The sequence below is a fragment of the Chrysochloris asiatica genome, unplaced genomic scaffold (assembly GCF_000296735.1).
Source record: "Chrysochloris asiatica unplaced genomic scaffold, ChrAsi1.0 scaffold00137, whole genome shotgun sequence".
Lineage (NCBI taxonomy): Eukaryota > Metazoa > Chordata > Mammalia > Afrosoricida > Chrysochloridae > Chrysochloris > Chrysochloris asiatica.
In genome coordinates, this window is record NW_006408655.1 from 2,876,201 (window position 1) to 2,891,004 (window position 14,804).

General features: G+C 36.8%; 1 protein-coding gene and 1 pseudogene across 1 annotated transcript in view; both read left to right on the top strand.

The window, feature by feature from the left end:
* The window catches only part of MALRD1 (MAM and LDL receptor class A domain containing 1), a 1,127,868-nt gene that overhangs the window by 374,407 nt on the left and 738,657 nt on the right, over positions 1–14,804 (top strand). The window lies entirely within an intron of this gene.
* LOC102820302 lies at positions 9,623–9,984 on the top strand (annotated as a pseudogene).

Consider the following 14,804-nt stretch of genomic DNA (forward strand, 5'->3'; position numbering starts at 1 on the left):
CTGTTGTCATATGAAATTAAAAATTTAATTGTTTAACCTCAAGGGTGTTTTCAGTAAGACTGTAGTTTAGAATTAACGCTTTTCAAGTTCTTTGTGATATTACTATTCAAAAAGACTGAATTAACTTGTCTTAGGAATCCTGGTATGGTGCTGTGGGTTAATCCGCTGGGCTGCAAAGTCATTTGAACTGTAAGGTTGGCAGTTCAAGCTCACCAGCCACTCCTTGGAAACCCCATATATGGTCGTTATGGGTCGGAACCAACTATAGGAGTTACCAACAACAACAAGTAATTAAGAGAGCAGATCAGATTAAAATTGATTTATTACAAAGAAGCCTTTGTTATTATTAGTGGCTTATTTGCCACTAATAAACTTATTAGTCATGATGTAGCAATGTACTAATTGCTAAAATAAGCACTGAATCGATAACCACAAAATCAGTGGTTCAAACGCACTAATCGTTCCTCAGAAACCTTACACATGGTTTCTAGTAGTTGGAATTGACTCAAGACGCTTAACAACAATGGCAATAATGAATTTAAATGAATTTTAAAATGTCTACATATTGTTTATAATTTTAACATACTTTTAATTCATTTATTTAAGAATAATACTCAAATAAACAAATGAATTATGCTAGTAGGCTGTTAATGAAAATGGGGGAAACTGCCAAGCTTATAACTAGATTCTGATGTTTACAGCTATGCATTCTCCAGTTTTTCTTCTTTAACTACAGAGAGGCTTGATAAATTAACACTGGTGAATTTCATTATCTCAATAATGATTATCATAGCAATGAAAGTAATACTGTGAGTTTGTGTGGTGGGTTTTGTGGAGGTGTCTTTCATACTTGATCTCATTAAGTCCTCCCAATGATATTTTGGGACCAGTCCTTGAAGAAGGTCTTTATACTTGGTAGAGGATGAGTTGAAAAAGAGGAAGAGCTCCTGTGGCTGCATCAGTGGGCTTAAACATAAGAACGATTTCAAGGATGACACAGGATAGGGCAGTGTTTCGTTCTGTTGTACAGACTGACACTGGATGGCATCTAACAACAACATACTTATCCCTTTGTTACAAATGCACAAACCAAGATATAGAGATTTTAGACAGTTAACCTATGACCATTCTACATAGTAAACTTGAGAGAAGGATCCTTCAAATCCAAATCTCAGAAATGTTCATATCTGTGCTCTTAAACACTATCTATATTTTGGGGCCCCTTTCTTGACTAAAAGCCAAACATTTGAAAGCTATATAGCTTGACTTGATTGCAGTTTTATACCTCAGGAGATAGAGAAGAAAACAGAGAACTGTTATTCAATTACAAGGAAGAGAAGACAGATGAAATGCCAGTGAAGGCAACCTGAGATAAAAACCAAGAAACATCCAGTGCCCCAAACCAATCCTATATTCCTTCTTTCTTAACGTCCAAATTTTGTTGATAAAATCTTTATACAATCAAGATTATCTAATTATTCTTTACCAGAGATGAGTTTTGCTCAGTGGTGTCCAATCTTTAGCACTTATCAGAATCACCTGGGGAGCTTGTCAAACCGCCTTGGGCCCATCCCCAGAGTCTGATTAAATACATCTGTGGTGGGGACCAAGCATCTGTGTTTTTAACAAGTTCCTCGATAATGCTCTGCTCCTGGTCTGAGAACCACACTTTGAAATTCTTTGGTCAAATGAAGCTTTGAACTTAGCTACACACTGGAATTACCCAAGAAACTACGAATAGATTCAAATTCCCAGGACCCACCCAAGCCAATTAAATCAAAACTTTGGTGGTGAACATGGCTGTGAGTATTTTTAAAAAGTACCTCAGGGGTGTGTAGCCAAGTATTAGAAAGTGCATGTACATGCACATTAAGAAGATAACCCCAAATACAAGTTTTAGGGAATACTTCTTGTCCTGGATTGCATATAGAAATGGCTCTGAGAAATGAACTTCTGTCTTTGACAACTTTTTAGCTTTTATCACCTTCTTGGATGTATTTCTGTATTGTTAAACTTTTTCATATCTTTTTCTCCCCAAGGGTAACCACTTCCTGTCCTATATTCATAGTATTTTTTTCTGTTTCTCTTTTTCTAAAATGTTCTTTTCTAACTTGGCAAGTTGATAGTCTGACGTTTTGAATTAAGTGTATTTTGTGAATAGCAAGCAGATTTTGGCTTAGCTTTTTTCCATTACAGAAAAATACTAATACCTTCATCTTTTGTTGGAGAAATCTTTAAGGAATGAATTAAGATTCTTTGGAGTTTTTATTGACTTTTCCTCAGCATTTAAGTGTTAGTAAATTCAATTCAGGCATATAATCACTATAAATACCTGGATATGATTATTTGTAAACAGCCAGCATTATGATATCACCATGACATGACGTGGCATTTATCTATAAAGAAGACTATTGGGCTAGCTGTGACTATAATTTATTAAATTGACATATACAATTATCTGCTAAGTGGAATTGTCCTCTTGAACTGTTTCAATATTTTCTGTAGAAATGTGATTAAGATATTTTGTAGTTAAGCTATACCTTCTTCACTTTATGAAGACATTTGACAGACATTGCTTTCCAGTCTGCTGTGAATATATGATGTACTTTTTCTGACCAATTAGTTTGGTTTTGTGTATTTTTTGAGGCTCTGAGTTACATGATTGATCATGCTTTCCTCTTCATATTAATCTCAGAAAAAGTCTAAAGATAATAATTCTGTAATTTCTAGAATGCATATTGTAATTTAGTTTTAACCTTGGTTTCATTTACTATCTAAACCCTTATTTCTTTTTATCTTGCAGGTATGTATGTGTATAACTTAGTTTATGGTATAACTCACTACTATGTTGTATGTATTATTGTATGTAGCATTACATTTGAAGAACGAGGTGAGGTATAAATAAGTAATAAAAAACTAGATCCAGGAAGTACATGCAATATTGTTGTTGTTGGTGATATTGTTAAGTGCCTTTGATTAGATTCTGACTTGTAGCTATTCTGTATAGGGTTTCCAGTGTGTGCCTAGTGGGCTTGAACCACCATACTTATGGTTAGCATTCCAGTGCTTATCTCACAGTTTCACACTAGGACCCCACATGCAATATGAATGATCTCATTATAAATGTACTGGTTTTGAACTTTCTTTTAACTTTTTAATAACTTATTATTTACTTACAATTGTTACCATTTTGATGCAGTAATTCCAGTCTCCTCATTCTTATTAACCATAATAAAATAATTAATGAAACTTCTCAAAATTTTACAATCATAAAATCAAATAAGTATATTAAGATAATGCTTTCTTTAAACAACTGGAAAAATACCAAGACATTTTATTTGTGGCATAACATTTTAAATAGTATAATTTCTGGCAGAATAAGATTTGGATTCAGATTTTAGATTTGAATAACCACATAATCATTTTTATTTTTTAGATTTTTTCTTTAGATATAGTTTTTTTTATAAGAATAGAGTACCAATATGCATAGACTCAGAAATGTATTGACCATATTCATAATATCATTTATCTTCTTTAAGAAATGTTACTTTTAGATGAGATCAGGCTCATTCAGGGTGGTATGGCCTTAGCCAGAAATGTTGCTTTTTAAAGATATCTTTAAAATGCAGCCTAAGATATTTTTGCATTTCATGCAAGTGACAGAAGGAGAAGGAAAGAGCTTAAAATTTAGGGTTATGGTTAAGATAAATAAAAAAACAGCAATCATTCACAGCATGATAAAAAGACCATAAGAAAGTACTTTATGGATACAGAGGACAGAAAATACACAGAAAGGAAAAGATTAAGAAGGTAATTTTTGAGATGACTTTTAAAAACTGAACAGAAATTTAGCATGCAATGATAAGAATAGTGATTATTGATAAGAACTATGTAAAACAGCCATCACAGCAACATGCAAGCCACCACAGTAAAAAAAAAAAATAAAAATAAAAAGTGACAGCAAACTTAATGGCATTGCACTTAGATTTGGCATTGTAAGATCACTGGTTTGCAAACCACAAGATCATTAGTGCAAACCCACCTATATAGGGTCACTATGAGTCAGAAGAACTTGATAGCAATTAAAAACAACAAGGAGCTCTGTAGCAGAGTGAGATTACTTGTTGGACTGCTAACATTGAGGTCAGTAGTTTGAATCCTCCAGTGACTTCTGCAGAAGAAACATGAGGCTTTCTGCTCCTGTAAAGATTCACGACCTTGGAAACACCATGCAGGATCATTATGAGTCAGAACCAAATCGACAACACACAGCCGCCACCTACTTAGGAGCTCTGATTGCATTGTAGGCTAAGAGCAACTACTAACTACAAGGTCAACAGTTCAAACCCATCCGGTGCTCTTCGGCAGAAAGTTGAGGCTTTCTGCTCCTGTTATGATTTACAGCCTTAGAAACCCTATAAGAGGTTGCTAGGTCAGCAGTTAAAGCTCACCAGCTGCTCCTCGAAAATCCTATACAGGGTGACTATGGGTCGGAATAGACTCAATGGCAATTAACAACATGAATCAGAGTAGGTTGACTCAAGGGCAGTGTTTTTTTTGTTTTTTTTAATCTCAACCTCATCTTTGCAGACCTTCATTAATTAGCCTTGAAATCAAAAAGCTTTGCAGAACTATGTAAAACAGCAATTTAGTAGTATACTAAGGGCATTTTAAAAAAGGTGTTAAGTGCCATCGAGTGGGCACTGACTCATAGCAACCCTGTATAGGGTTTCTGAGAAGTGATTGGTGAGCTTGAACCGCGGACCTTATGGTTGAAAGTGACGTTGCATTCCAGCACATTAACCCACATCACCACACCAGAAATCCATTTTAAAAAATGACTTAAAAAATAATCAGCTTTAATTGTTTAATATCATAGTTTCCTGAAGCAGAATTACAAGTTATGACAAACAAGATGTTGACCAAAATTGTTTCATAGGAAAAATTGGAGAGTAAGGGATTTTGAAATGCTAAAGTATTTCTGGGTATCTAGAAGTCATTAACATGTACAAGGATATGTTCATGCCTAGCAAATAACTGACAAAGCCCAACCTTCTCTCTTCTCTGATTAATTTTGTAATCCTAAACAAACAAGAAGTGCAGGAAAAGGCACTTTTAAACTACCTATTGAATCCTTGTAAGCAATTCTCAACACACACACACACACACACACACACACACACAAAGTCCCTTAGCAATGACTGGAAGACTTGGAAGAGTTACTGGTTCAATGCAGTTGAGGAAATCTGTCCAGTCATTTGTTATGTGCTGTCGAGTTGATTCAGACCCATAGTGACCCTGTACAGGGTTTCCGAGGCTGTAAATCTTTACGGGAGCAGAAAGCCTCATCTTTCTCCCGTGGAACAGCTGGTAGTTTCCAACTGCTGACCTTGAGGTTTGCAGACCCATTCGTAACCACTATGCTGCCAGAGCTCCCCATCCAATCATTAATGGTCACTAAATTATCCAGGCAGGGCATCATTAACTTTACACACAATGAATACAGATCATAAGAAATAATTCCATGGTGTCACTAAACAAACAGCAATGATACCAACAAAAAAAGATACATCAATAATCAATTTTGGAAGGGATATGACTTCATGAGTTACCATACAGCATTGTTTCAAATGTACCGTTTAAAAAAGTAAATAAGAGACAGGGAAAAGGAATAGGAGAAAAAAAAAATAAAAGTCAATAATAACCATTTCTAAATAAGCCAGTTGTGATAGTTAAGGTTATGTGTCACATGAGTGGACCAGGATTCGCAGTGTTTTGGCATTTGAGATGCAGTTATCACCACAATGCAATGTAATACAGTGTAATTGACTCTATGATGAGTTCTGCTGTGAGCAGCTAATCAATTGACATGATGTTCTTCAGGAGTGTGACCTGCATCCAGTATATTAGACACTCAGGCAAAGCTTGTTTGCTTTCTGCTGGGTCGGGATCTTGCATCAGGCTAGTCCTCCAACCTCTGGTTCTTTGCACTTGAGCCAATGAACTGCCCTGTTATTTGCTCATCTTGGGAGCCATCAGTAGTTTGTCTTCTTATATGCTGGAACTGCCAACCTGCCTGTTGCATTTGCCTGCCTACCTGTCAATCTCGATTCATCTGACCTAGATCATTTGGTACTTTACCACCTCTAGAACTGTGTAAGCATCTTTCTTGATATAAACTTTTTTTTCTCTCTCTCTCCACCTATGCAAATTTCACTGAACTAGCTTGTAGCTTGGGACATAAATAATTATGATTAAGATACAGTTAATGAAAAAATATGGGTCTGCACTTCTACGAAGTTCAAACAACTCCAAATGAGCTAAATTGAAAGATATTCACACCAAAACATATTCATAACCAAAGATAGTTACAGCCAAAACTGTTGAAAGCCAAAGGAAAGGGAAGACACTAGATCACCGCAAGAAAAAAGTGACTCATCATATTCAAGAGTTTCTCACTAAATTCAACAGCAGACTTATTATCAGAAACCATGTTATTAAAATGGCAGTGGGATAACATATTGAACATGCTTGAATAAAGATTCTCAATCATGTATCTTTTGATTATATCTTACCTCATGGGCACATAAAGTTTTACTACAAAATCATAGAAACCTTTATTTAGCATAAATATTAAAATGTGAAACTATTGGTTCTTGACATATCGTGCATGTGATTTGGCACTGTGTGTTAATGAACTGGACTCAAGGTCAGTTTGAACCACAAGGTCAATGGTGCAAGCTTACCAGCTGCTCCTCAGAACCCCTATACAGAGTTGCTATGGGTCAGAACTGACTCGACAGCACTTAACAAGTACAACAAAGATCTACACACATCTGAAAGCAATGTTTCCATCACTAACACTTCCCCAAGCCCCTTTCAGTCTACACCACATTAAAACAGCAGTTTTACCCTTCTCAAAGCACTCAATTGATGTTCCTTTTAAATGTTCTTTGAATTTTGAGACCAAAAAGACGTTTGAAGTTACAGAATCAGGTCTGTAGGGTGAATAGGATAATGTTTCTTAGTGATATCCTAATAGGACTGCCTTGTTCCTCTCAAATCTTGACTAGGTGCATTGTTTGATGAAAACAGATTCCTCGGTGAGATTTTCCTAACCTTCTTCTGACCAGTACTGTTTTCAATTTTCTTGAAGTGTCTTTATAATAAACCCCATGATTTCACTATGCTTTTCAAGAATATCTATCAAGAATATCACTTCGGGATCCCAAAAAAAGCAATTCCTATAACCCTCTGAGCTGACCTCTCTGTCTTGAATTTTACTGGTCCTGCAGAGCCCCTCAGAAGTCACTGGTTTGATTGGACCTTTATTTGAAGTTTGTCTAAGGAGACTAAGACAGATGTTTTACTGAGAGAGCTTGTCTGCAGCCATCCACTGATCACAGAGGCAGGTTTCACAGCATTTTAATTATAAAAAAACCCATGCGTGTATGAGCTTGAGCCCTACCAGCAATACTTTCTTACTTACCCTGATGCATCCAGCAGAGTCCTGGTATGGCACTGTGGGTTAATGCAAAGCCATTTGAACTGCAAGGTCGGTGGTTCAAGTTCACCAGCTGCTCCTCAGAAACCCTATACAGGGTCGTTATGGGTCAGAATTGACTTGACAACATTTAACAACAACAACAACAATGTATCCAGGAAACTTGTCTTTCAATAGCAAAGGAGAAAAAATGGTTTAATCACTCCTATACAACTCAAACCTGAGTCATTACTAGCAGACCAGTTATAAAAGAATTATTGAAAGTTTCTCTTCAGGCTGAAACAACACTAGTCAGTAATGCAAATAGAAATGGAAGGTGTCAGTAGAATAAATTCAGATTAGTGGTAAATTTGATACTGATCCAGTCCAGGTAGTAGTCTTGACAGTCTGTTTTACTTTTCTCCCAGGAAAGTATTGTAATTCTCTTTTATGAAAATTTAAGGTGCTGCCAGATTATCTCTTTCCAGATAGTGTTAAACACAACTTCCTAGATGCCAACAGTATACCTGGCAGTATTTGGCTTACTGTAACTATAGGCTTAAGAACAAGTTTATCCTATTAGCCTTTACTGATATAAGTGTGTCATTTCTATTAGCCCCTCAGCTTTCAGTGAAGATTTTGGACCCTAAGAGCTCAGTTGACAAAAATGTCCAACTTTAGAGAAAGAAAGAAACACAATTTAATTTCAACAAAAGAATTGTTTTGCATTAGTAATGTGTTAAATCATGGGCAGCTGAACTAAGAAGGCATTATATGCTTAGGGGTAGGATTGTTTTTGTTTGCTTTGGATCTTTAAAATAATGATGCAGCACTTGCTAAACTTGGCTTTGAGTTGGCATTGAAAATTAGAATTATGAAAGATAAAGGCATTTGAATTTATAGGATTTAGTTTTTGTTCAGATTTGTTCTATTACCATGTATCTCAATTTAACAGTTGGTGTATCATTGCTAAATGAACCAAAATTTATTTTGCGTTTTTGCTTGCCAGTGGCATTTCAGTGGCAATGAATTCTGGCAGCAGTGTTATGTGGGATGTAAAATTGCTTTAGCCTTGACATAGCATTCATATTAGAACTTGGACCTTCTCTAATATGGTGACTTTAATTATTTTTCAAACTAAGATATTCAAAGAATGTTGTTGTTAAGTGTCTTAGAGTCAGTTCCAACTCACAGAGAGCCTATATAGGGTTTCCAACGAATGACTGGTGAGCCTGAACTGCCAACCTTGGAGTTCAAACCAACCTTACAGTACAGCACATTAATCCACAGACCACACCACAGCAATCAGCAATATTGAAGAGCTTATAGCATCTCTTTAATTTTCTCTGCTTACTTTGTTTTTATGAGATAAGTTTTTTACTTAATCTGGTAGCGTAGTGGTTACGAATCAGGCTGCAAACCGCAAGGTCAGCAGTTCGAAACTTCCAGCTGTTCCGCGGGAGAAAGATGAGGCTTTCTGCTCCCGTAAAGATTTACAGCCTCGGAAACCCTATACAGGGTCGCTATGAGTCGGAAACGACTCCACAGCACATAACAACAACAACAACTTGTATACCAGCATTCCTGGTGTAGTACTGTGGGTTAGTGCGCTGGACTACAAAGTCGGTTTGAACTGCAAGGTTGTCAGTTCAAACTCACCACTATTCCTTGGAAACCCTATACAAGGTCTCTAGGAGTTGGAACCTACTCGAAGACACTTAACAACAACAAAAATCTCTTTACCTGGTCATATTTATATCTCTTTAGAAGTTTGTCATATAAAGTTCTTTGCAACATACCCATTCTAGTGTCATGTACCAATATTGTTAAAAAGTGCTATATTGACAAGACACTGCAACCCATCATGGGGAAAATAAAAGAAAGTCTTTGGTTAGGTTTGAGGAAGGAGGCAGATTGTAGAAAAATACAGATTATATATGAATAGATAAACAGGTTAAAAAGTGGCTTTTGTGTCTGATATTGAAAAAAATATATCAAATGAGCTAACTGGTTAAAAGTATTCAATGGAGAGTTAACAGATCATGGAAAAGCAGGGAACAAATTAAAGATCACCATTGTCTGTGTGAGCTTTAAAAAGTCCATGGAAAAATAAAATGAAAAGATAATGGAGAAACCAAGATGGCAGCCCCCATGGATCTGGAGTTGAAGAAGGCCTTTACAGAGCTTCAAGCCAAAGTTATTGACACTCAACAGAAGGTGAAGCTTGCAGACATACAGATTGAACAGCTAATCAGAACGAAAAAGCGTGCACATCTTACAGATACAGAGCTTATGACTTTGGTAGATGAGACTAGCATGTATGAAGGTGTAGGAAGAATGTTTATTCTTCAGTACAAGGAGGTAATTCGTAACCAGCTACTAGAGAAACAGAAAATAGCAGAAGAAAAAAAGAATTGGAACAGAAAAAATACTACTTTGAGCGGAGCATCAAGGAAGCTGTGGACATTAGGGAGATGTTGATGGCAAGAAGGGCCCAGTAGGAGGCCATGAAGGAAGGCTCTCCCTCCGGACCCGCCCATTCCTGGTGAGGGCAGGGCCCTGGGCAAGGACAGCCTCTGCTCTGCTGAACATTTTACTGGGTGGCCTCACTATCCCACATTTTCTACATTACCCGGAGTCCCTTGCAGATCCCAACCCCATTATTTCCTATCCTGGCTCTGTCTGTCACTCCTGCCGGACACGCCTGTCTCCCAGGGATGTGGCGAGAACTCCCAGGGAAGGGAAAGCAGGAGCCAGGACAGCCAGGGAAGCTCTGCCTGAGCCCATCATTGGTACCATGCTGGTCAGACCAATAATGGCATCTGCCCCACTCTATGTCTGCTTTGCGTGAGCTGAGGCCTGAGAGGCAGACGCTGACCTGTGTACCTTAGCTCTTGTCTGTCTGTGTTCCAGGGCCCGGCTGGGAGCTGCCCCTTTGCATGGAAACTGGCCCCTTCTTGGTGATTGGGGTCTTTTCCTTTCTTTTTTTGTTTTTGAGTAATTCTCTCAATTTCTGGGCCTCCATATAATATACAGATTGGAGAGAAGACCAGGGTCTGGCTGAATTTAAATGAACAGAAGAATAGTGATTCCTCTAGGGCATTCTGTCTCAACAAAGATTCCTTCCCCTGCTTCTTCCCAAAGATTCCAAAAGTATATTTAATAATAATCAACAATAAACCAGCAGTACCTCCAAGTCTGTCTCCCTATGACCAGTATCATGTGAAAATGGACACTGTAGCCCTGAGCTCTCCTTGAGGTTGCTGGAGCTGACTTACACTAGCTCACAAGAGCCAGTTAGCACATTTCAATACATTTTGTTGCAAACCAATTGTTAAACACAACTATTATTATGTAAAGTTACAGTACAATTATATTAAAAACAAGGGTAATATTTAAAATTAAAAAAAAAAAAGATAATGGAATTTTTCTGCAAACATTTTGAGGTCCCTTCATATTGTGTTAAGTAGCCTGTGGTAGAATTATAGATTGCATGGGGGAATTGTCTAGACCCTAACTAGTCTCTGCATGAGAACAATTGAGTTAGTCCATTTCTGTAAAAACGTATAGCTTCAAAAGTCATACAGAACATCTCTATTTTATATAGTTGTTATGAGTTGGAATGGACTCCCCAGTATTGGGTGACATCTTCAGTTTTCCGTCAGCAATTCAAGAGAAAAGTCTTCATTCATTTGACTGTTTTTACTTAACAACTAGCATATTGCTTGCTTCATAGCAGGTGACTATGAGAAAAGAGGACACCATGAATGATGAAAAAAGTAAAACAATCCTTAAAAGATGAGAAGCTAAATAATAATAATAAAGCAGAAGTGACAATAATAAAATTTTAAAGTTTAAATTAGTTCCCTTTTCTGAGCTGTTGTAGATACAATTTTAATACTTTCATGGATCATTTCCTTCTAAGGTATAGTCTTAACTCACAAGTAAAATATGTTACTTTTATTACTTTTTTCATGAGTTATATACAATTATCTTAAAAAAAACACACACACAGAGAGATACAGGAAAAAAAGGAGCATCTTTGGGGAAATAACTAGGTTTAAAATGAAAATTTATCATATCTTCTTTAATGTAGAATTATGTCTTGTTTGGGTTTCCTAAAGAAGCAAAAACCAGTGAAGCCTTTATTTTTGTATATAAAGAAAGATATATATCAAGGAAATTGCTCACACATTTGTGTTGTGGTTGTTAAGTGTCGTTGCATCAATTTTGACCCATTGTGACCCTGTACAGGGTTTCCGAGGCTGTAAATCTTTACGGGAGCAGAAAGCCTCATCTTTCTCCTGCGGAACAGCTGGTAGTTTCGAACTGCTGACCTTGTGGTTCACAGCCCAATTCGTATCCACTACGCTACTATAGAGGGCTGATAAAGGTACATGGCAAGCAGGCAGGTCAGACAGGTAACATGGTTTGATGGCTTACAATTTACAGAATCAGCGGCAATACAGCAGGCCACTGCCTCAAGACCAAAACACCAGATATTAAATGACCAGGATCTAGACTCCGCAGAAAAAGTAAGCAAGCTTTGCCCAAGTGTTCAGTATATTGGAAGCAGGCCACACCTCTGAGGAAACTTCCTTTCAGTTGATTGACAGCTCATAGCAGATCTCATCGTAGGGGATTATTACCTCTTACCTACCAAACCACTGAAAATCCTGGCCCAGTTAAGCTGGAAAATCTAAATTTCTAGCCAGGGATTCCTTTTCATTCTCTTTTGAGTTTTCTAACTAAATACACTTAACCAATGACTAAGACACTCTGCCAAACCTCATCTCTCATACTTAGGACATATTGTCAGGAGGGAGCAGTCGCTTGAGAAGGATATCATGTTTGATAAGGTGGAGGGTCAGAGAAAAAGAGGAAGATGGCCAAGTGGCAGCATCGATAGACTCAAGCGTGTCAGCCGTAGTGAGGCTGGCCCAGAATCTGGCAGTGTTTCATTTTGCTGTGCTTAAGATCGTTATGAGTCGGTACCAACTCGATGGCACCCAACAACAACAACAAGACACTATGAACTCTGTAGTATCCTCAGAAAGCTCTTTAATGAGTTATTTTAAGAATGCAGATTTTTCTTCAGTTTAGGAATTCACTGTATTTTAATCAACAACATTTCTAAAACATATAAATGTAAACATTCAACAGGATAGAAATATTTCCAAACCCAGTATAAATTGAAACGAAATGATAATATTTTTACAAAATGGAAAAATTTGCTTCTAACATGTACTGGATGAGACCCACTCACGGTTCGTGTTCAAATAAAAATTCTTCCCTTTTAAGTGCTTCAACAGTTATAACTTGTACCATTTCCACCTCATTACTAGCACTGCCTTAGAATAGATTCTAATTGTGACATTTTGTACTCACATATTATGAAAACAGCGAATTGGCCACAAAATACAGTGGAGGTGTTATTTACATTTTCAAATGCTTCTAACATGATCTCTATCTCTCACATATTCAGAATTTAGAGTGGCCTTTCTCTCACAGGTTAGTGCTGATATAAATACCCGACAATGGTAATTGTTGATGAGGAAGGCTGTAGAATAATGTAAAGGTCACAGAATGATAATCCATGCTCATATTTACCAAGCTATACAAGGTATTAAAATACTGATATTGAACACTGATGACTAATCAGACAAAGAACTCTGGCGACAAAGAAATAGTACAACAGGAATTTATTCACATAATAATTATGTGATGATTAAGTGAGGGCATGAAGAACTAGACCCAAATGAACTGACAGAATAAAGAGGTTTATTTCACATTGCTTCACTTACTCTTTCTATATTACTAATTTAATCTCTTTTGTTGTTTGTCAGTGCTGTTCCAATATATAGTAACTCCATATAGGGTTTCTTAGGAATGGCTGGTGAGTTTGAACCTCCAACCTTGTGATTCAAAGCAACCTTGCTGTCCAGTGCTTATCCTACAGTGCCACACCAGGACTGTAGTACAGTGCAATAAAGCTGTTTTGTTTTTATTTTGACAATGCTTCAAAAGTAGAAGTGTCTATACTTGGTTGATAGGGAAGGCAGTTTAGGAGAAGAGAAGAAGGAATGGAAAAAATGGAAATCGCTTTCTCTTTTTATTTTGATCTGTTTTCTTTTCTCATGTACTGGAAGGAAAGCAATGAATATTTATATTCTCATAAAAAAAAAAAAGAAAGCAGAAGTATCTGAAATCTCAACATAGCAGAGTCTTTAACATCTGAAAATATGGTTTTCAATAGATATAAAAATACAGGGCTCATTTCAATAGCTGAGCATGGGAAACCTACCCTTCTGATTTATTCAGACCCTGATTATATTGGTAGAGTAAGAATTTGACAAAAAATTATTGACTTGCCTGAATGGCATACTAATGACCATCGTTTACATCTGACAATCCAGTAACTCATAGACTGATCCTAAATTCCTTTCAATGCATACACTGCTAGGTTCTGTCAAGGATTGAGCTGTGCTCCTCCCTCAAATGTGGGATGCCTATCCCTTGTGCCTATAAATATGACTTTGTTAGGAAATTGGGGTTTTCTATGAAACCCTGCACACTGTCTTTAGGACTCAGAACCAACTTGATGACATTTAACAACAACAACAACAACAACATTATTGTGTTTATGAGATCACAGAAGAGCAAGATAAAATAAAAATCTAATCACATGTGAATATTCTGTTATTAAAAAAAAGATACACAGACATATACACAAAGGAAGACAGACATCATGTGAAAGCCAATGTATAAACAAAGGAAGGCAAAATATTGTTGGTAGACACAATAAAGTAGGAGAACATGCCACAGAAGAAATCAGCATGTCTGAAACCCTAATTTTGACTTATAGTCTCCAATAATGAGAAAAAAAATCTCATCTTTAAAGTCACCTACGTGTTATTTTTTTCTTTAGCTATATCATCATGTGGTGACTACAACAGTGTCTGTAGTTATTTTAAATTATAAAATAAAACTATTTTCAAATAAAAGTGAATTATTTTGAGCAGGAGTGAAAGTCAGAGAACTAGCAATAACTGATGAAGTCATGAGGATCATTGTAGAAATTGAATATCTTCCAGTAGGTGAAGACTAGTGAAATCTTGGGACAGGAGGCAGCTAGATGCAGAGATTACAGTATAAAAATGGTATCTTTCTAGTACCTGCTGGTTATTTAAAATACCAAAAGGAAATGGTTAATGTTCAACCATTTCAAGAGGTACCATATGATCAAGAGCCAATGATACTCAGGGAGGAAGTCCAAAGTGCATTGAAGGAATTGGCAAAGAACAAGGCACCAGGAATTGAT